Source organism: Balaenoptera physalus (assembly GCF_965194825.1).
Source record: "Balaenoptera physalus genome assembly, chromosome: 5".
Taxonomy (NCBI): Eukaryota; Metazoa; Chordata; class Mammalia; order Artiodactyla; family Balaenopteridae; genus Balaenoptera; species Balaenoptera physalus.
The window spans coordinates 40,408,319-40,432,070 of NC_138884.1; the positions used below are offsets into that span (position 1 = coordinate 40,408,319).

At 38.6% G+C, this 23,752-nt stretch overlaps 1 long non-coding RNA gene and 1 pseudogene across 2 annotated transcripts in view; one reads left to right on the forward strand and one right to left on the reverse strand.

Annotated features, from left to right (window-relative positions):
* Positions 1 to 23,752, reverse strand: part of LOC309661688 — a 461,825-nt gene that overhangs the window by 60,060 nt on the left and 378,013 nt on the right. The window lies entirely within an intron of this gene.
* The window catches only part of LOC309661677 (hsp90 co-chaperone Cdc37 pseudogene), a 217,110-nt pseudogene continuing 195,002 nt past the window's right edge, over positions 1,645 to 23,752 (forward strand). Inside the window, exon 1 of the transcript XR_014268381.1 lies at positions 1,645 to 6,236. The product of XR_014268381.1 is annotated as a hsp90 co-chaperone Cdc37 pseudogene (transcript). The remainder of the gene's footprint in view (positions 6,237 to 23,752) is intronic.

A 23,752-nucleotide genomic window follows, 5' to 3' on the forward strand; every position in this document is an offset into this window, starting at 1 on the left:
GTTTCCTTTGAGAAAAATGATCTATCCAATACGTATAATGAAAATATTATAACTGTTTATTATGATGCTCAGATAATTCCCATGGTCTCCTATTTTCTAGTCATCTTTCTAATATATTTTTTCTCTTATATTAATTAAATATAATTAATTAATTATAATTAATTAGTTTCTCTTATATTAATTAAATTTCTCTAAGAAAATTTTTCTCTTATATTAATTAGTTTTATATCAGTATTTCAGAAAATATAAAATTATGAAATTTTTATTGAAGATAAGTTTTACCCATTAGTGGATCTCACTAGCTTTTCATCTTGGGCATCTTTCAGGATTGTTATCTCTTCTTATTTCTTTTGGCCTGGATTTTGTTATTAATTTGGTGGCTTTTCTTGCTGAATCACATTCTGCAATTGGGTCTCATGCATTTTTTAAGCCCTTGGGTATAAGGAGATGTTAAATCCCGTTAAGAAGAAGAATTTTTTTGGTAGTGTTTAACACTTATCCTTCTTGAAAAATAATAAAATGTGCCACTGCTTTCTATCCTTTACCCCAGTATGATACATTCCTTGAGCAACTGGTAGTTTTGATCATATTTGTAGCTGATAGTCCTACAGAATTTTAAGGCTCTTGGGGCCTCTTGAGAGCATCAAGATGTTAGTGAGATGAATCTGACTGTCCCACCTGGGTGCAGCAAGGCCAGGTTTCAAGCCCTCATTTTCACACTTAGTAGTTATGCGAGCTGGAATATTCTGAGGTCATCTTCTCATCTGTAATAACCAGTAAACAGTCACAAAACTGAGTGTAGTTTAAATAAGACAATACTTCACAGTGCTAGGAGAACAAATCTGTTGGTCGTGAATCTTCTTTTCATGTTATAGCTGATGAAGCCCAGATCCAGACAAATCTGGGGACTTTAAGCCTGTGTAAATACACTGGCAGAGCTGCGGGCCCAGGTCTTCTACACTGCATGTTCCCATTCCACTATATTTAATTGATAAGTGATTTTAATTTTTGCTTTTAATGAAAATAGAATTATAGAATGGGTTGGTAAATGCTATGTTGGTTGAATAGAAACAAAACCCTGTATGGTCTAATATAGTGATTTCCACTGGTGCTTGAACCTTACTGCACATTAGAATCATTTGGGAAACTTTTTAAAAATCGTAATGTCCAGGCTATACCCCATTCCAATTAAATCACAGTATCTGAGGGTGGGACCCAAGCATGATTCTTTTTTTTTAATGACTTCCTATGCAATTTTGTACACAGAATTTGCCAAAACTAGGCTGAGAATACTCCAAACCATATCTAGGACAGTTTTTAAAGGTCTGTTCTTCTGTTAACAGATCATATATCTTGGGGACTGTGTTAAGTGCCTCTTTATGGGTTTGTTTTCTGATATATTTTCCCTTCTTCCTATTGAAATACGCCACAGACCTCACATCTTTTGGTCACTTCATCCGTGTCACTAACCTGAATGCTGCTGCATCCCAAAGAGGTCAATGCCTTATTTGCGTGCATCTCCAGATGTCTCTTAACAATGCATCCTGCAAAGATAACAGAGAAGGGCTCTTCTTTCAATAGGACCTGGTATCCACATTTAATTCAATAGGCATGAATGAATTTTATTTTAATCCCTTAATTAACTTTTTCCCTCTGGTATAAATCTAGGCTTTCTGGATCGAGTGGTGGGAGTCTTCGAGGAGACGGTACTGCCCCTTGCAGATTTAGCCAGAGATTTGTGTGGGGACACGCCTGGGTAGTTTAGATATGATAGGGTGATGATCTGGAAGAGTCTACTTCAGTCTTCTTCGTTATTTAAAATACGAACTGGACCATTGATTTTGCAGTTGTTTTCTTTCCATACCTCAGAATTTCCTATAAGGGGCTGAAAGATGCCAGGGTTGCTTATGTGTTACTGTTTCATCTCTGACAGTTTCTATTTCTCACAGAGGATCAGAGCAGGGCTGGAAACAGCTAGCTTTATTTTTATTATCTACTGTAAAATGAGAACGTGATGTAAATGTGCAGACAGTGTTTACCAGTTGAGGTCCTGAGGGGACGATCCACATATCTTTTTTTAAACACCTTTATTGGAGTACAACACCTTTATTGGAGTATAATTGCTTTACAATGGTGTGTTAGTTTCTGCTTTATAACAAAGTGAATCAGTTATACATATACATATGTCCCCATATCTCTTCCCTCTTCTGTCTCCCTCTCTCCCACCCTCCCTATCCCACCCCTCTAGGTGGTCACAAAGCACCGAGCTGATCTCCCTGTGCTATGCGGATGCTTCCCACTAGCCATTTTACATTTGGTAGTGTATGTATGTCAATGGCACTCTCTCACTTCGTCCCAGCTTACCCTACCCTCTTCCCCGTGTTCTCAAGTCCATTCTCTATGTCTACATCTTTATTCCTGCCCTGCCACTAGGTTCATCAGTACCATTTTTTTTTAGATTCCATATATATGTGTTAACATGCGGTATTTGTTTTTCTCTTTCTGACTTACTTCACTTTGTATGACAGACTCTAGGTCCATCCACCTCACTACAAATAACTTAATTTTGTTTGCTTTTTATGGCTGAATAATATTCCATTGTATATATGTGCCACATCTTCTTTATCCATTCATCTGTCAATGGACACTTAGGTTGATTCCATGTCCTGGCTATTGTAAATAGTGCTGCAATGAACATTGTGATACATGACTCTTTTTGAATTATAGTTTTCTCAGGGTATATGCCCAGTAGTGGGATTGCTGGGTCGTATGGTAGTTCTATTTTTAGTTTTTTAAGGAACCTCCATACTGTTCTCCATAGTGGTTGTATCAATTTACATTCCCACGATTTATTTTTAATGAATGGAAAAGCTTGCCATATAGAAAAGCAAAGTAGAAACATGTGATTTTATGTAAGTTTTGTATCATCTGACTCTGGGAAAATCTTTTGCCTGACTGAAAGATTGATGGCTCCAGGTGGTACTGGGTGACCATGTCTATAATCCTCGTGGCAGACAAGAGAGAGCAACAAGGAGAAAGGAGGTCAGGGAATGAGGAGAGGAAGCCTTGCAAGGCAGAAACTATGAGAGTGAGAGTGCAAGCTGTCCACCTGCACCTAAACAGGCAGAGTGCCTAGGGCCAGGGGCAGAGTTCTTTAACAACAGAAACTCTCCCACCACCCCTACAAACATCATACTCAATAACATTTCTGTGTGTTACTGCTTCCCTTCCTTGAAATCCCTTCAGTGGAATGTCTGTTTGCATTCTCATGCCGGGGGTTGTAGATGGATGGACAAGCAGGCCGTGGAGAGTAAGCACATAAAAGAGGAACCACCTTTGACTATCTTTTTTACCAGTTTCTTGGTTTCTTTTCAAAACTGCTTTCTCTGGTAAAAGAAACAAAAAAGCTTACATGCTATCTAATATATATGTATATATATTCAGATCAGCCAAATCACCCTTGGCCATTAAAGGGGAGACAGCTGTTGTGGCCAGATTGCCCTCACGTCCTCAGTGCCTGTTTTCTGTAGGAAACTTCCATGAATTCTCTGCTCTTCATTTATGACCATGTTTTCCAAATGTATAGTGTCTACAAAAGGTATGAAAAGTTTAGGACTTATGATAATAATACTCAGTATTGGCAGTAGCCACTCTGAGCCCTTCATTGCTCACTGCTTTTCTCACTGACCCTGGAGTTTGAGGGTGACAGGGGAGGACCTTCAAGATGATGGAGGAGTGAGACGTGGAGATCACCTTCCTCCCCAAAAATACATAAAAAATACATCTACATGTGGAACAACTCTTACAGAACACCTACTGAACACTGGCAGAAGACCTCAGACTTCCCAAAAGGCAAGAAACTCCCTACATACGTGGCCATGTGGCTGACAGGGTCTTGATGCTCCGGCCGGGTGTCAGGCCTGAGCTTCTGAAGTGGGAGAGCCGAATTCAGGATGTTAGGCCACCAGAGCCAACCTGGCCCTACGTAATATCAATTGGCGAGAGCTCTCCCAGAGATCTCCATCTCAATGCTAAGACCCAGCTCCACTCAATGACCAGCAAGCTCCCGTGCTGGACACCCCATACCAAACAACTAGCAAGACAGGAACACATCCTCACCCATTAGCAGAGTGGGTGTCTAAAATCATAATAAGGTCACAGACACCCCAAAGTACACCACTGGAAATGGTCCTGCCCACCAGAAAGACAAGATCCAGCCTCATCCACCAGAACACAGGCACCAGTCCCCTCAACCAGGAAGCCTACACAACCCATTGAACCAACCTTACCCACTGGGGGCAGACACCAAAAACAATGGGAACTACGAACCTGCAGCTGGCAAAAAGGAGACCCCAAACACAGTAAGTTAAGCAAAATGAGAAGACAGGTGTCCGAGTGCCAGCAGAAGCTGAAGGAGCTGGAGGTGGCTGAGGGCAAGGGCAGCAGGGCCGAGCTGGAACGGCTGTAGGATGAGGCACAGCAGCTGCACCAGGAGGAGTGAAGCTGATAGCAGAAGCTAAAGGAGATGCGCAAGAAGGAGAAGAACATGCCCTGGAATGTGGACACGCTCAGCAAGAATGGCTTCAGCAAGAGCATGGTCAATACAAAGCCTGAGCAGGTGGAGGTGGAGTTGGAGGAGGTGAGGGAGCAGAAACACAAAACCTTCATGGAAAAGTATGAGAAACAGATCAAGTACTTCGGCATGCTCCGCTGCTGGGACGACAGCCAGAAGTACCTGTCGGACAACGTCCACCTGGTGTGCAAGGAGACTGCCAACTACCTGGTCATTTGGGCCTTGACCTAGAGGTGGAGGAGAAATGTGCACTGATGGAGCACGTGGCCCACCAGATCATTGTCATGAAGTTCATCCTGGAGCAGGCCAAGAGCCTGAAGGTGGACCCCCATGCCTGCTTCCGGCAGTTCTTCACCAAGATCAAGACTGCCGACCGTCAGTACATGCAGGGCTTCAATGACGAGCTGTAGGCCTTCAAAGGCTGCATGCAGGGCCGGGCCAAGCTGCGCATCAAGAAGGTCATGAGAGAGTACGAGGAGGAGGAGTGCAAGCAGCAGCTTGGCCGAGCAGCCTGGACCCTGTTGAAGTATATGAGTCCCTCCCTGAGGAGCTCCAGAAATGCTTTGAGGTGAATGATGTGCAGATTCTACAAGATGCCATCAGCAAGATGGACCCCACTGATGTGAAGTACCACATGCATCACTGCATCAACTCCGGCCTCTGGGTCCACAACTCCAAGTCCAACGAGGCCAAGGAGGTGGAGGAGACGAGTCTCGGGGACCCCTTGCTGGAAGCCGCCAAGCCAGGTGATGAGAAAGATGTCAGCGCACGACCCACCTCAGCTGCTGCCTGACTGCCTGCAGGCCCCTGTGCATCCCTTTTCAGAAAACAAAAATAGACACCATCTCCCTAGCTCCTGGTTTCCTCCACTTTTGCTACTCCCCCGCCTAGCCTAGAGGGGACAGACCAACCCCTCCACCACCGCCACACTCCCAGTGCTCATCCAAGCCTTTGCTTTGAGTCAAGGGATTTCACTGCCTGCAGCTCCCCCCAATTCAGCATTATGCAAAAGGCTCGGGGATCCAGGGAGAGGTAGAGGTTGCCAGCCTGGTCCACGGGGTAGGGGTGGGGTCCCCAGCGGAGGGGCCTGCTCCAGTCACTGTGGGCTCTGTTTTCACTGTTCATCCACATTGAGTACTCTATATAGTAAACAGCAATTATCTTCCAATATGCAACAGATGAAGGATCAAAGTAAAAACTCACCAGGCCAAACAAATGAAGAGGAAATAAGCAGTCTACATGAAAAAAGAATTCAGAGTACTGATACTAAAGACATGCAAAATCATGGAAATAGAATGGAGAAAATACAAGAAACATTTAACAAGGACCTAGAAGAACTAAAGGGCAAACAAAGAAGAACAACAGAAAAAATGAAATTAAAAATTCTCTAGAGGGAATCAGTAAAAGAATAACTGAGGCAGAAGAATGGATAAGTGACCTGGAAGACAAAATAGTGGAAATAATTAACATAGAGCAGATTGAAAAAAAAAGAATGAAAAGAATTGAGGACAGTCTCAGAGACTTCTGGGACAACATTAAACACACCAACATTCAAATTATAGGGGCCACAGAAGAAGAAGAGAAAAAGAAAGGGACTGAGAAAATATTTGAAGAAACTATAGTTGAAAATTTCCCTAATATGGGAAAGGAAATAGTCAATCAAGTCCAGGAAGTGCAGAAAGTCCCATACAGGATAAATTCAAGGAGAAACACACCAAGACACATATTAATCAAGCTATCAAAAATTAAATTCAAAGAAAAATATTAAAAGCAGCAAGGGAAAAACAACAAATAAGATACAAGGGAATCCCCATAAGGTTAACAGCTGATCTTTCAGCAGAAACTCTGCAAGCCAGAAGGGAGTGGCAGGACATATTTAAAGTGATGAAAGGGCAAAACCTATAACTAAGGTTACTCTACCCAGCAAGGATCTCATTCAGATTTGACAGAGAAATTAAAACCTTTACAGACAAGCAAAGTTAAGAGAATTCAGCACCACCAAACCAGCTTTACAACAAATGCTAAAGGAGCTTCTCTAGGCAGGAAAAAAAAAAAAAGAAGGAAAACACCTACAATAAAAAACCCAAAACAATTAAGAAAATGGAAATAGGAACATATATATGGATAATTACCTTAAATGTAAATGGGTTAAATGCTCCAACCAAAAGACATAGACTGGTTGAATGGATATAAAAACAAGACCCATGTATATGCTGCTTATAAGAGACTCACTTCAGACCTAGGGACACATACAGACTGAAAGTGAGGGAATAGAAAAAGATATTCCATACAAATGGAAATCAAAAGAAAGCTGGCGTAGCAATTCTCATAACAGACAAAATAGACTTAAAAATAAAGACTCTTACAAGAGACAAAGAAGGACACTACATAATGATCAAGGGATCAATCCAAGAAGAAGATATAACAATTGTAAATATTTATGCACCCAACATAGGAGCACCTCAATACATAAGGTAAATGCTAACAGCCATAAAAAGGGGAAATCAACAGTAACAGAATCATAAGGGAGTTTAACACCTCACTTTCACCAATAGACAGATCATCCAAAATGAAAATAAAAAGGAAATACAAGCTTTAAATGATACATTAAACAAGATGGACTTAATTGATATTTATAAGACATTCCATCCAAAAACAACAGAATACACATTCTTCTCAAGTGCTCATGGAACATTCTCCAGGATAGATTATATCTTGGGGCACAAATCAAGCCTTGGTAAATTTAAGAAAAATAAAATCGTATCAAGTATCTTTTCTGACCACAATGCTATGAGACTAGACATCAATTACAGGAAAAAATCTGTAAAAAAATATAAAAATTTGGAGGTTACACAATACACTACTTAATAACCAAGGGATCACTGAAGAAATCAAAGAGGAAATCAAAAAACACCTAGAAACAAATGACAATGAAAACATGATGAACTAAAACTTATGGGATGCAGCAAAAGCAGTTCTAAGAGGGAAATTTATAGCAATACAATCCTGCATCAAGAAACAAGAAATATCTCAAATAAATAACCTAACCTTACACCTAAAACAATTAGAGAAAGAAGAACAAAAAAACCAAAAAGTTAGCAGAAGGAAAGAAATCATAAAGATCAGATCAGAAATAAATGAAAAAGAAATGAAGGAAACAATAGCAAAGATTAATAAAACTAAAAAGTGGTTCTTTAAGAAGATAAACAAAATTGATAAACCATTAGTCAGACTCATCAAGAAAAAAAGGGAGAAGATTTAAATCAATAGAATTGGAAATGAAAAAGGAGAAGCAACAACTGACACTGCAGAATTACAAAGGATCATGAGAAATTGCTACAAGCAACAATATGCCAATAAAATGGACAATCTGGAAAAAATGGACAAATTCTTAGAAAAGCACAACCTTCCAAGACTGAACCAGGAAGAAATAGAAAATATAAACATACCAATCACAAGCACTGAAACTGAGACTGTGATTAAAAATCTTCCAAAAAACAAAAGCCCAGGACCAAATGGCTTCACGGGCGAATTCTCTCAAACACTTAGAGAAGAGCTAACACCTATCCTTCTCAAACTCCTCCATAATATAGCAGAGGGAGTAACATTCCCAAACTCATTCTACAAGGCCACCATCACCCTGATACCAAAACCAGACAAATATGTCACAAAGAAAGAAAACTTCAGGCCAATATCACTGATGAACATACATGCAAAAGTCCTCAACAAAATACTAGCAAACAGAATCCAACAGCACATTAGAAGGATCATACACCATGATCAAGTGGGGTTTATCCTAGGGATGCAAGGATTCTTCAATACATGCAAATCAATCAATGTGATACACCATATTAACAAATTGAAGGAGAAAAACCATATGATCATCTCAATAGATGCAGAAAAAACTTTTGACAAAATTCAACACCGATTTATGATAAAAACTCTCCAGAAAGTAGGCTTAGAGGGAACTTACCTCAACATAATAAAGGCCATATATGACAAACTCACAGCCAACATCATTCTTAATTGTGAAAAACTGAAAGCCTTTCCACTAAGATCAGGAACAAGACAAGCTTGTCGACACTCACCACTATTATTCAACATAGTTTTGGAGGTTTTAGCCACAGCTAAATCAGAGAAGAAAAATAAATAAAAGGAATCCAAATCATAAAAGAAGAAGTAAAGGTGTCACTGTTTGCAGATGACATGATAGTATACATAGGGAATCCTAAAGACTGTACGAGAAAACTACTAGAGGTAATCAATGAATTTGGTACAGTTGCAGAATACAAAATTAATGCACAGAAATCTCCTGCATTCCTATACACTAATGATGAAAAATCTGAAAGAGAAATTAAGGAAACACTCCCATTTACCATTGCAACAAAAACGAATAAAATACCTAGGATTAAACCTACCTAAGGAGGCAAAAGACCTGTATGCCAAAAACTATAAGATACTGATGAAAGAAATTAAAGATGATATGAACAGATGGCAAGATATATCATGTTCTTGGATTGGAAGAAATAGCATTGTGAAAATGACTGTACTACCCAAAGCCATCTACAGGTTCAATGCAATCCCTCTCAAACTACCACTGGCATTTTTCACAGAACCAGAACAAAAAATTTCACAATTTGCATGGAAACACAAAAGACCCTGAATAGCGAAAGCAATCTTGAGAAAGAAAAATGGAGCTGGAGGAATCAAGCTCCTAGACTTCAGACTCTACTACAAAGCTACAGTAATCAAGACAGTATGGTACTGGCACAAAAACAGAAATATAGATCAATGGAATAGGATAGAAAGCCCAGAGATAAACCCACGCACATATGGTCACATTATTTTTCATAAAGGAGGCAGGAATATACAATTCAGAAAAGACAGCCTCTTCAATAAGTGGTGCTGGGAAAACTGGACAGCTACATGTGAAAGAATGAAGTTAGAACACTCCCTAACACCATACACAAAAATAAACTCAAAATGGATTAAAGACCTGAATGTAGGGCCAGACACTATCAAACTCTTAGAGGAAAACATAGAACACTCTATGACATTAATCACAGCAAGATCCTTTTTGACCCACCTCCTAGAGAAAGGGAAATAAAAACAAAAATAAAAAAATGGGACCTAATGAAGCTTAAAAGCTTTTGCACAGCAAAGAAAACCATAAACAAGACGAAAAGACAACCCTCAGAATGGGAGAATATATTTGCACATGAAGCAACTGACAAAGGATTAATGTCCAAAATATACAAGCAGCTCATGCAGCTCAATATCATAAAAACAAACAACCTAATCCAAAAATGGGCCAAAGATCTAAATAGACATTTCTCCAAAGAAGATATACAGATTCCCAACAAACACATGAATGGATGCTCAACATAACTAATCATTAGAGAAATGCAAATCTAAACTACAATGAGGTATCACCTTATCCTGGTCAGAATGGCCATGATCAAACAATCTAGAAACTATAAATGTGTGAAAGGGTGTGGAGAAAATGGAACTTTCTTGCACTGTTGGTGGGAATGTGAATTGATAGAGCCACTATGGAGAACATTATGGAGGTTCCTTAAAAAACTAAAAATAGAACTACCATATGACCCAGCAATCCCACTGCTGGGCATATACCCTGAGAAAACCATAATTTAAAAAGAGTCATATACCACAATGTTCATTGCAGCTGTATTTACAATACCCAGGATATTGAAACAACCTAAGTGTCCATCGACAGATGAATTGATAAAGAAGATGTGGTACATATATACAATAGAATATTACTCAGCCATGAAAAGGAATGAAATTTGGTTTTTTGTAGTGAGGTGGATGCACCTAGCGTCTGTCATACAGAGTGAAGTAAGTCAGAAAGAGAAAAACAAATACCGTATGCTAACACACATATATGGAATCTAAAAAAAAAAATGATTCTGAAGAACCTAGGGGCAGAACAGGAATAAAGATGCAGTCGTAGAAAATGGACTTGAGGACACAGGGAGGGGGAAGGGTAAGCTGGGAGAAAGTGAAGGAGTGGCATGGACATCTGTACACTACCAAATATAAAATAGATAGCTAGTGAGAAGCAGCTGCATAGCACAGGGAGATCAGCTTGGAGCTTTGTGACCACCTAGAGCTGTGGGATAGGGAGGGTGGGAGGGAGACCTAAGAGGGAGGGGATATGGGGATATACGTATATGTATAGCTGAATCACTTTGTTATACAGCAATGTAAAGAAATTATACTCCACTAAAGATGTTAAAAAAAATACTCAGTATTTATTGATCAGTGTAATCAACCCAAGTCCTGACAGGAAACAGATGGCATGCTTAGCTAGGATTTTTGAAGGCATTTTTTATGAAGGAACTATTTTTTTCTTTTATAAACCACTTTATTGAGATAATATATCACACAATTCTCCCATTTAAAGTACACAATTCAATGGTTTTTAGTATATTCACAGACTTGTGCAAGCAACACCAGAACAAATTTTAGAACATTTTCATCAACACAAGAGATAATCCCACCACCCCATAAGCAGTCATTCCTCATTCCTGTCACCCCAGTCCCTGGTCACCACTGCTCTGCTTTCTGTATCCATGGATTTACTTCTTTGGGTCATTTCATAGAAATGGAATCATTCAGTTTGTGGCCTGTCATGTCTGGCTTCTTTCAGTGAGACCATGCTTTCAAGGTTCAGTCATGCTGTAGTGTGTGTCAATATTTCATTCCTTTTTTTTTTTTTTTGTATTAGTTGTTTTGTTTGTTTGTTTGTTTGTTTGTACTGCAGGTTCTTATCAGTCATCAATTTTATACACATCAGTGTATACATGTCAATACCAATCGCCCAATTCAGCACACCACCATCCCCACCCCCTTGGTGTCCATACGTTTGTTCTCTACATCTGTGTCTCAACTTCTGCCCTGCAAACCGGTTCATCTGTACCATTTTTCTAGGTTCCACATACATGCATTAATATATGATATTTGTTTTTCTCTTTCTGACTTACTTCACTCTTTACGACAGTCTCTAGATTCATCCAAATCTCAACAAATGACTCAATTTCATTCCTTTTTATGACTGAGTAATATTCCATTGTATATATGTACCACTTCTCCTTTATCCAGTCGTCTGTTGATGGGCATTTAGGTTGTTTCCATGACCTGGCTATTGTAAATAGTGCTGCAATGAACATTGGGGTGCATGTGTCTTTTTGAATTACGGTTTTCTCTGGGTATATGCCCAGTAGTGGGATTGCTGGGTCATATGGTAATTCTATTTTTAGTTTTCTAAGGAACCTCCATACTGTTCTCCATAGTGGCTGTATCAATTTACATTCCCACCAACAGTGAAAGAGGGTTCCCTTTTCTCCACACCCTCTCCAGCATTTGTTGTTTGTAGATTTTCTGATAATGCCCATTCGAACTGGTGTGAGGTGATACCTCATTGTAGTTTTGATTTGCATTTCTCTAATAATTAGTGATGTTGAGCAGCTTTTCATGTGCTTCTTGGCCATCTGTATGTCTTCTTTGGAGAAATGTGTATTTAGGTCTTCTGCCCGTTTTTGGATTGGGTTGTTTGTTTCTTTAATATTGAGCTGAATGAGCTGTTTATATATTTTGGAGATTAATCCTTTGTCCATTGATTTATTTGAAATATTTTCTCCCATTCTGAGGGTTGTCTTTTCGTCTTGTTTATGGTTTCCTTTGCTGTTCAAAAGCTTTGAAGTTTCATTAGGTCCAATTTGTTTATTTCTGTTTTTATTTCCATTACTCTAGGAGGTGGATCAAAAAGACCTTGCCGTGATTTATGTCAAAGAGTGTTCTCCCTATGTTTTCCTCTAAGAGTTTTAAAGTGTCTAGTCTTACATTTAGGTCTCGAATCCATTTTGAGTTTATTTTTGTGTATGGTGTTAGGGAGTATTCTAATTTCATTCTTTTACATGTAGATGTCCAGTTTTCCCAGCACCACTTCTTGAAGAGACTGTCTTTTCTCCATTGTATATCTTTGCCTCCTTTGTCATAGATTAGTCGACCATAGATGTGTGGGTTTATCTCTGGGCTTTCTATCTTGTTCCATTGATCTATATTTCTGTTTTTGTGCCAGTACCATATTGTCTTGATTACTGTAGCTTTGTAGTATAGTCTGAAGTCAGGGAGTCTGATTCCTCCAGCTCCATTTTTTTCCCTCAAGACTGCTTTGGCTATTCGAGGTCTTTTTTGTCTCCATACAAATTTTAAGATGATTTGTTCTAGTTCCATAAAATATGCCATTGGTAATTTGATAGGGATTGCATTGAATCTGTAGATTGTTTTGGGTAATAGAGTCATTTTCACAATATTGATTCTTCCAATCCAAGATCATGGTATATCTCTCCATCTGTTGGTATCATCTTTAATTTCTTTCATCAGTGTCTTATAGTTTTCTGCATACAGGTCTTTTGTCTCCCTAGGTAGGTTTATTCCTAGGTATTTTATTCTTTTTGTTGCAAAGGTAAATGGGAGTGTTTCCATAATTTATCTTTCAGATTTTTCATCATTAGTGTATAGGAATGCAGGAGATTTCTGTGCATTAATTTTGTATCCTGCAACTTTACCAAATTCATTGATTAGCTCTAGTAGTTTTCTGGTGACATTTTTAGGATTCTCTATGTATAGAATCATGTCATCTGCAAATAGTGACAGTTTTACTTCTTCTTTTCCAATTTGTATTCCTTTTATTTCTTTTTCTTCTCTGATTGCTGTGGCTAGGAGTTCCAAAACTATGTTGAATAATAGTTGTGAGAGTGGACATCCTTGTCTCGTTCCTGATCTTAGAGAAAATGTTTTCAGTTTTTCACCATTGAGAATGATGTTTGCTGTGGGTTTGTCATATATGGCCTTTATTATGTTGAGGTAGGTTCCCTCTATGCCCACTTTCTGGAGAGTTTTTATCATAAATGGGTGTTGAATTTTGTCCAAACCTTTTTCTGCATCTATTGAGATGATCATATGATTTTTATTCTTCAATTTGTTAATATGGTGTATCACACTGATTGATTTTCATATATTGAAAAATCCTTGCATCCCTGGGATAAATCCCACTTGATTGTGGTGTATGATCCTTTTAATGTGTTGTTGGATTCTGTTTGCTAGTACCTTGTTGAGGATTTTTGCATCTATATTCATCAGTGATATTGGTCTGTAATTTTCTTTTTTTGTAGTATCTTTGTCTGGTTTTGGTATCAGGGTGATGGTGGCCTCATAGAATGAGTTTGGGAGTGTTCCTTCCTCTGCAATTTTTTGGAAGAGTTTGAGAAGTATGGTGTTAGCTCTTCTCTAAATGTTTGATAGAATTCACCTGTGAAGCCATCTGGTCCTGGACTTTTGTTTGTTGGAAGATTTTAAATCACAGTATCAATTTCATTAGTTGTGATTGGTCTGTTCATATTTTCTGTTTCTTCCTGGTTCAGTCTTGGAAGGTTATACCTTTCTAAGAATTTGTCCATTTCTTCCAGGTTGTCCATTTTATTGGCATAGAGTTGCTTGTAGTAGTCTCTTAGGATGCTTTGTATTTCTGCAGTGTCTGTTGTCACTACTCCTTTTCATTTCTAATTTTGTTGATTTGAGTCCTCTCTCTATTTTTCTTGATGAGTCTGGCTAACGGCTTATCAATTTTCTTTATCTTCACAAAGAACCAGCTTTTAGTTTTATTGATCTTTGCTATTGTTTTCTTTGTTTCTGTTTCATTTATTTCTGCTCTGATCTTTATGATATATTTCCTTCTGCTAACTTTGGGTTTTGTTTTTTCTTCTTTCTCTAGTTCCTTTAGGTGTAAGGTTAGATTGTTTACTTGAGATTTTTCTTGTTTCTTTAGGTAGGCTTGTATAGCTATAAACTTCCCTCTTAGAACTGCTTTTGCTGCATCCCATAGGTTTTTGATCATCGTGTTTTCATTGTCATTTGTCTCTAGGTATTTTCTGATTTCCTCTTTGATTTCTTCAGTGATCTCTTGGTTATTTAGTAACGTATTGTTTAGCCTCTGTGTGTTTGTGTTTTTTACCTTTTTTTACCTGTTATTCATTTCTAATCTCATAGCGTTGTGGTCAGAAAAGATGCTTGATATGATTTCAATTTTCTTAAATTTACTGAGGCTTGATTTGTGACCCAAGATGTGATCTATCCTGGAGAATGTTCTTTGTGCACTTGAGAAGAAAGTGTAATCTGCTATTTTTGGATGGAATGTCCTATAAATATCAATTAAGTCTACCTGGTCTAGTGTGTCCTTTAAAGCTTCTGTTTCCTTATTTATTTTCATTTTGGATGATCTGTCCTTTGGTGTAAGTGAGGTGTTAAAATCCCCCACTATTATTGTGTTACTGTCAATTTCCTCTTTTATAGCTGTTAGCCGTTGCCTTATGTATTGAGGTGCTTCTATGTTGGGTGCATATATATTTATAATTGTTATATCTTCTTCTTGGATTGATCCCTGGATCAATATGTAGTGTCCTTCCTTGTCTCTTGTAACATTCTTTATTTTCAGGTCTATTTTATCTGATATGAGTGTAGCTACTCCAGCTTTCTTTTGATTTCCATTTGCATGGAATATCTTTTTCCATCCCCTCACCTTCAGTCTGTATGTATCCCTAGGTCTGAAGTGGATCTCTTGTAGACAGCATATATATGGGTCTTGTTTTTGTATCCATTCAGCAAGCCTGTGTCTTTTGGTTGGAGCATTTAATCCATTCACGTTTAAGGTAAATGTATGTTCCTATGACCATTTGCTTAATTGTTTTGGGTTTGTCTTTGTAGGTCCTTTTCTTCTCTTGTGTTTCGCACTTAGAGAAGTTCCTTTAGCATTTGTTGTAGAGCTGGTTTGGTGGTGCTGAACTCTCTTAGCTTTTCCTTGTCTGTAAAGCTTTTGATTTCTCCATTGAATCTAAATGAGATCCTTGTTGGGTAGAGTAATCTCGGTTGTAGGTTCTTCCCTTTCATCACTTTAAGTATATCATGCCACTCCCTTCTGGCTTGTACAGTTTCAGCTGAGAAATCAGCTGTTAACCTCATGGGAGTTCCCTTGTATGTTATTTGTTGTTTTTCCCTTGCTGCTTTCAATAATTTTTCTTTGTCTTTAATTTTTGCCAATGTGATTACTATATGTCTCAGCATGTTTCTCCTTGGGTTTATCCTGTATTGTACTCTCTGTGCTCCCTGGACTTGGGTGTCTATTTCCTTTCCCATGTTAGGGAAGTTTTCAACTATAATCTCTTCAAATTTTTTCTCTGGTCCTTTTTCTCTCTCTTCTCCTTCTGGAACCCCTATAATGTGAATGCTGTTGCGTTTCAAGTTGTCCCAGAAGTCTCTTAAGCTGTCTTCATTTCTTTTCATTCTTTTTTCTTTAGTCTTTTCTGCAGCAGTGAATTCCACCATTCTGTCTTCCAGGTCACTTATCCGTTCTTCTGCCTCAGTTATTCTGCTATTGATTCCTTCTAGTGTAGTTTTCATTTGAGTTATTGTATTGTTCATCTCTGTTTGTTTGTTCTTTAATTCTTCTAGGTCTTTGTTAAACATTTCCTGCATCTTCTCGATCTTTGCCTCCATTTTTTTCCCGAGGTTCTGGATCATCTTCACTATCATTATTCTGAATTCTTTTTCTGGAAGGTCGCCTGTCTCCACTTCATTTTTTTTTGTTTTTCTGGGGATTTATCTTGTTCCTTCATCTGGTATATAGCCCTCTGCCTTTTTATCTTGTCTATCTTTCTGTGAATGTGGTTTTTGTTCCACAGGCTGCAGGATTGTAGATTTTCTTGTTTCTGCTGTCTGCCCTCCGGTGGTTGAGGCTATCTAAGTGGCTTCATAGGAGGCTCTGGTGGTGCGTAGAACTGACTGTTGCTGTGGTGGTCAGAGCTCAGTAAAACTTTAATCCACTTGACTGTTGATGGGTGGGGCTGGGTTCCCTCCCTGTTGGTTGTTTTGCCTGAGGCAACCGAACACTGGAGCCTACCTGGGCTCTTTGGTGGGGCTAATGACAGACTCTGGGAGGGCTCACGCCAAGGAGTACTTCCCAGAACTTCTGTTTCCAGTGTCCTTGTCCCCACGGTGAAACAGAGCCACCTCCCGCCTCTGCAGGAGACCTTCCAACACTAGCAGGAAGGTCTGGTTCAGTTTCCCCTGGGGTCACTGCTCCTTCCCCTCGGTCCCGTTGTGCACACTATTTTGTGTGCACCCTCCAAGAGTGGGGTCTCTGTTTCCCCCAGTCCTTTCAAAGTCCTGCAATCAATTCCCACTAGGCTTCAAAGTCTGATTCTCTAGGAATTCCTCCTCCCGTTGCCCGACCCCCAGGTTGGGAAGCCTGACATGGGGCTCAGAACATTCACTCCAGTGGGTGGACTTCTGTGGTATAAGTGTTCGCCAGTCTGCGAGTCACCCACCCACCAGTTATGGGATTTGATTTTACTGTGATTGCGCCCCTCCTGCCTTCTCATCTTGGCTTCTCCTTTGTCTTTGCATGTGGGACATCTTTTTTGGTGAGTTCCAGTGTCTTCCTGTCGATGACTGTCCAGCAGCTAGTTGTGATTCTGGTGTTCTTGCAAGAGGGAGTGAGAGCACATCCTTCTACTCTGGCATCTTGGTTCCTCTCCTATGAAGGAACTACTTACAGAGGGGTGGGAAGGATAAAGGGAACCAAGAAGGATGAATCTTGTGGGTGCATCCTGGGACTAGCACCATAGAAAGTCATTAGCCCCTGACATAAAAGGACACAGGAGGCACAGTATTCCTGGGTGACCCAGAGCCACAGGAGGGTTGTTCAGCCTGAGCTGAGTCAGGGAAGTTCCCTGCAAAGGCAGGGGCAGGAGGGAGACTTCCCCTGAATTCTCACTCTTCCTTCCTTCCCATCTCCTGACAGTGCTTCCCTTGTCCGGAATACAGGCTTGGGAGCCAAGCTGATGTGGTCTTTACATGTCAGCCGAGAAATGGGACACAGAAGTATGGAGAAAGAGTTGGGGCCAATGGAAAGTATGTCAGACATTATGTGAAGTAGGTATTATCACAAATTTACAGAGGAGGAAATTGAGACACAGAGAAGTGAGACACATACAGATGGTATGTCACTGACATGGGTCTATAGCTCCCTGAAGGCCAAGCTCTTCCAGCTCAGTCAGCTGCTTCACGTGTCACATGGCCCCTGGTCTTAACCAGACTGTGCTTTCCTGAGGGTGGCACTTGCTGACAAACATGACAAATACAGATTTTATGATTTGATTTTATGTCATAATTCCAAAGAACAGTCTTCTATCTTTTAGTGCTTAAGTTATTATCTTAAAAAATTTATTGAGGTATAATTGACATAAAACATTATATTAATTTCAGGTATACAACACAATGATATAATATCTGTATATATTTCAAAATGATTGCCATAATAAGTCTAGTCAACATCTGTCACCACACAGTTACATTATTTTTCTTGAGATGTGGAATATTAAGGTCTACTCTCTAGCAGCCTTCAAATATGCTACACGTGATTTTTTTTTTTTTTTATATTGTAGGGATCTGTGGTCTTTTATAACATTATGATTTATTTAATTTTGTTTTTTTAATTGAAGTATATATATATTTTTTAAATTTAACATCTTTCATGGATCTACTATGTACTTTTACATTCCCTTCTTTTCTTTTTTAAACATATTAATTAATTAATTTATTTTTGGCTGTGTTGGGTGTTCGTTTCTGTATGAGGGCCTTCTCTAGTTGCGGCAAGCGGAGGCCACTCTTCATTTCGGTACGTGGGCCTCTCGCTATTGCAGCCTCTCTTGTTGGGAGTACAGGCTCCAGATGCGCAGGCTCAGTAGTTGTGGCTCACGGGCCTAGTTGCTCTGTGGCATGTGGGATCTTCCCAGACCAGGGCTCGAACCCGTGTCCCCTGCATTGGCAGGCAGATTCTCAACCACTGTGCCACCAGGGAAGCCCAACTGAAGTCTATTTGATTTACAATGTTGTGTTAGTTTCAGATGTACAGCACAGTGATTCAGTCATATATATATATATATTCTTTTTCAGATTCTTTTCGATTATATGTTGTTACAAGATGTTGAATATCATTCCCAGTGCTATATAGTAGGTCCTTGTTGTTTATTTAATAGATAGTAGTGTGTATATGCTCATCCCAAATCCTAATTTGTCTCCCTACCCACCCCACCACTAACTGCTTTGGTAACCTTAAGTCTGTTTTCTATGTCTGTGAGTCTATTTCTGTTTTGTAATTTGTATCATTGGTCAGTAATCAAGACAGTTTTTTTGGTTTTTTTTTTACTAAAGATGGTAGACTGGACACATATATTTATAGGTACTTTCTCCTGAAAGCTCATTAAAATATCAAAAAGCAGTACTTTTTATTTTGTTTTGGTAAATAAATATATAAGGACAAGGAAAGCAGGAGAGAAGATTATAGAAAGAACATTTTGGAATCTGGAAAGTGAAAAGTAGCATGTGTGGTATAACTTTCTGGACTAGATTCAGCTCAAAAGGCAGAACACCCAACTCAATAATGATTTAAACACATGAGGTCCATTTCTTCCACATAAGTATGGTATTTGGGGAGTAAAGAGTAAACATGAGAGTTCCATAAAGTTGGCAGGGACCTAGCCTCTTTGTAGCTTTTTTTTTTTCACTTCCCTGAGTGCGACCCTCATCTCAAGGTCCAATGAGACTGCTTGAGCTCCACACATCACGTCCTTTTTCTAGCTGGCAGTAAGGAGGAAAGGTGGGTGGAACAGTTATGTGCCTCAATTTAAAGATACTTCTTTTAGGTTGTTATCATGTCTTTCACCCACAATACCAATCTCTGTTAGAGATAGATTTTATCTAGATTTAGAAAGCTATTTTAATATCTATCTTTATGATTAACCAAAGTCTAATGAACTGACATTTATTAAACCAATACTGTACTTGAGTACAACTTTGGAGTATGGAACACCCTGTGCTAAGGAGTTGTTAGGAATGAGAGATCCAGGAGAAGTTGTGGGCAGAGCCATAGCCATGCGATTTTATTTCCTTAGTCTTGGCCACTAATTTTATGCTCCTTAATCAGCATAATAGAGGAGAGAGAGCCTTCTCTACTCAGTGGCTCCCAGTCGTCAATCTCCTTCCATTCCATCACCCTCTGAAGGGGTCCCTAGGAGTACAGCATGTTGGTCTGTATCATTTGTATCATTTTTTAAGATTCCACATATAAGTATTATCAGGTGACATTTGTCTTTCCGTCTGACTTACTTCACTTAATATGGCAGTCTTTAGGTCCATTCATGGTGCTGCACATGGCACTATATCATTCTTTTTGATAGCTGAGTAATATTCCATTATATATATATATATATATATATATATATATATATATATATATGCCACATCTTATTTATCCATTCATCTTTCTATGGGCATTTAAGTTGCTTCCATGTCTTGGCTATTATAAATAGTGCTGCTATGAACATTGGAGTGCATCTATCTTTTCAAGTTAGAGTTTTCTCCAGATATATGTCCAGGAGTGGGATTGCTGGATCATATGGCAATGTTAAAAAAAATACTCAGTATTTATTGATCAGTGTAATCAATCCAAGTCCTGACAGGAAACAGATAACACGCTTAGCTAGGATTTTTGAAGACATTTTTTTATGAAGGAACTATTTACAGAGGGGTGAGCAGGATAAAGGAAACCAAGAAGGATGAATCTTGTGGAACCTCCATACTCTTCTGTATAGTGGCTGTACCAATTTACATTCCCACCAACAGTGTGGGAGGGTACCTTTTCCTCCACATCCTCTCCAATATTTACTATTTGTAGACTTTTTGATGATGACCATTCTGATCGGAGTGAGGAGATATCTCATTGTGGTTTTGATTTGCATTTCTCTAAAAGTTAACAATGTTGAACATTTTTTCATGTGCCTATTGGCCATCTGCATGCCTTTTTTGGTATACAGGGTTATTATTTTTTTAATAAATTTACTTATTTATTTTTGGCTATGTTGGGTCTTTGTTGCTGTGTGCAGGCTTTCTCTAGTTGTGGCGAGTGAGGGCTACTCTTCACTGCAGTGTGCGGGTTTCTCATTGTGACTCGCGGGCTCCAGAGCACAGGCCCAGCAGCCGTGGTGCACAGGCTTATTTGCTCCGTAGCACATGGGATCTTCCTGGACCAGGGCTCGAACCCATGTCCCCTGCACTGGCAGGCGGATTCCCAACCACTGTGCCACCAGGGAAGTCCCAGGATTATTAACCATAGTCTCTATGCTGTACATTACATCCCCAGGACTTATTTATTTTATAAGTGGAAATTTGTAACTTTTGACCTCCTTCATCCAAAGAAGAGTCTTTAATCCAAATCTTTCTAAATCTAAAAAAAAAAGTTTATTTTTCAGTTTCAACATTTTCCATTACATTTTGTTGCTGTATTCCTATAATCATTTGCTGTTGGATTTTGGAACAAGATAGAACAAAGCCTTCCTTTAAAGGAGAACACAGAGTTATTTTCTGCAGGTATATACAAGTGTAATGTTTAAGGAAAATAATAATGACTATTTACAATGATGACGAATACCTAACCACTTAATGGATAAAGCTCTAGCTTTCTAGAAAATTCGTTTAGCTAAATAACAAATTCCTTAACAGGTATCAGTTAGTGGAGTGACAGCATGATATTTTAGAAGAAGCACTGAGCTGTGATTTGGAAGTCAGGTCCCACTTTTTAACTCTGAGATCTAGAAAAGTATGTAAAAGTCTCTGGGCTCAGTCTCAACCATAAAGTGGGAGTAACACTTGGATAAATACTTCATAGAATTGCTGTGAGAATCAGAGGAAATTATGGGATTGTTTTAGTAATTTTAAGATTCCCTTCTAGCTCTCAGAGTATATAACATGGATCTAAAGGTGCTTTATAATCTGTAAAGAACTATTCAAATGTAAAGGTTTATGGGATAAAATGAGACACTGCAGTATTTAAACCATTACAATGTTCTGTCTGGGATTTTAATGAACAAAACTTTATTTTAATTTTAAGACAGAGAGATTAATTGTATGAGAGCAAGTATTTAGATGAGTGTTAGAATTTATTCAACAGGAATTTTTGTCATAGCATGTTTCCCATCTCCCCTATATTAACTTCATATGAAGTTACTCTTTCAATTTTGTACACTTGACACATTGAAGAATCTGAGAAAGGCAGAAAGGATGCCTTGTACCTTTCAGGCAGGCGATGACAAACTGGCACACGATGTCCTGGGGAAGACACTCGTAGTGCTGCAGTCAGTCTACACTCCACTCAGGAGGTGGAAAAGTGGTTCTTCAGTTGCCAGAGGAAGCAAAAATGATGCTGATACTGCTGTATTAGGTAGGAAAATAAAGGAAGAAGAGGGATTTCAAAAGACTGATTTCTAACGTTATATTCTTATTTTATAAAATGGTTTAGTTTTGGCCATAGCTTTACCTAGAGTATGAGACACTGAAGAGTCTGGAAGATGACAAGGGAGAGGACCCAGTCTCCTGCTCTGTGTTGTCTGGTTATTTTGTCATCAGGGAGAAAGCTGGAGATGGAAGACAAACAATGGTGATGTGGGACCTTTCAGAAATCTCCCAAGTAAAGAGGATCCTAAAGACTAAACTCTTATAGATTGGAGGCTTGACCTATGAATGTGTTCACTATTGGACTTCATTCAATATGTCAAGTGTACTTAGTCCAAAATCCTTTACAGTGGGAATCCGTTTCAGCAGACATGGACAGGTTGTCATGTATGGAGGAGACAATAAGATTAAAGGAACCACAGTGTTTCAAAGAAATGGTGGGAAGTAGTGGGAACTGTGAAGGGAAGAGGTTATAGACCAATTGGGGAAGAGAAGATCACAATTTCAACTATTTGTGGGGCTTTAATCAGGAAGAAGATACCCACTCTAGAGAGAGGAGCAGGGGCACCAGTGTTGGACTCCGACTTACAGGAGTTTATATCCAGCACCAAGTGACTGTGCAGTCCTGGCGAAGTTACCTCCTTTCTGATGTTCAACATCCCTCTGTGTAAATGGGAATCATTATGAGATAAGGTGATTTAATGAAATAACATATGTAAAGCTTTCGTAGATAACCCTCAGTAAAAGGTAAAATAGTTGCACTTATTGCTTTTTTTCACAATGGAGGGCATAATTAGGTCAACAGATAGAATTTACAAGGATTTTTGTTTCAATATGAAAACCACTGTAATGATTATTTGCTCTATATAAATAAGAATTTCTAACTGCATCTGCAACTTTCTCAAATGAAATAAAAAAGCAAAAGACATGTGCATATTTGCTTCTCTCTATATTTGCAAATATCAGTCAAAATATTTATCAATGTCCTACTATGTCAAAGAACTATAGAGTATTTAATACTAAACGTTAAAATTTATGGTTCATGCTCTCAAAATTTTTCTAGTCTCAAAACATCCTGAAAATATTAGTTGGTAAAACAGTATTTCAGTAAGATCATAGTAGCATCTATCCAAAGATTCAGCAAGTTAAAATGCTATTATGAACATGTATCATCTAGGACACTGAGGCTGGGGTTGAGCCACCAGGATCAATAATATTTTAATTTACACAAGAAAAATCACAAAAGTTCAAATTTCAACCACAAAATCCTAAAAGCACCTTTCTGTATTTTGTATATTCCAGGGTTCTCACCAGCTGGGATTCTAAAACTTAATTCTCTATTCCATCTGATCAATCATTAAAAAATAAAAAGAAATCTATAAAAAAAATTTTTGCAATTAAAATTATTTTGAATAAAGTGTACCAGAGTTTATTTTCTCTTTTCTTAGATATATTTCATTTAGGATGGACTCAAATGTCAGTAACACTCTCAAAAGAGAAATTTATACTTTTTCTAAATTATTTATCCATTAGTCTCTGGCTATCACATCAAAACTCTGTATCATCTCTCTTTTTTTTTTTTTTCCATCTTTTTCAAGTGTTTTCTCAAATGTCTACATATCAATGAAGATTACTTTGGCCAGGCTATTTAAAGTTCCTGGCCCTCCTGATCACTCTTACTTAGCTTTCCTTTTTCTTTCCATTGTTATTAATTTCCAACATGTGGTATATTTTTCTTATTTATTATATTTATTGCTTCTTGTACATCTCCCTCTGGAGAATTTAGCATCTTGACATTGGTCTGGGCAA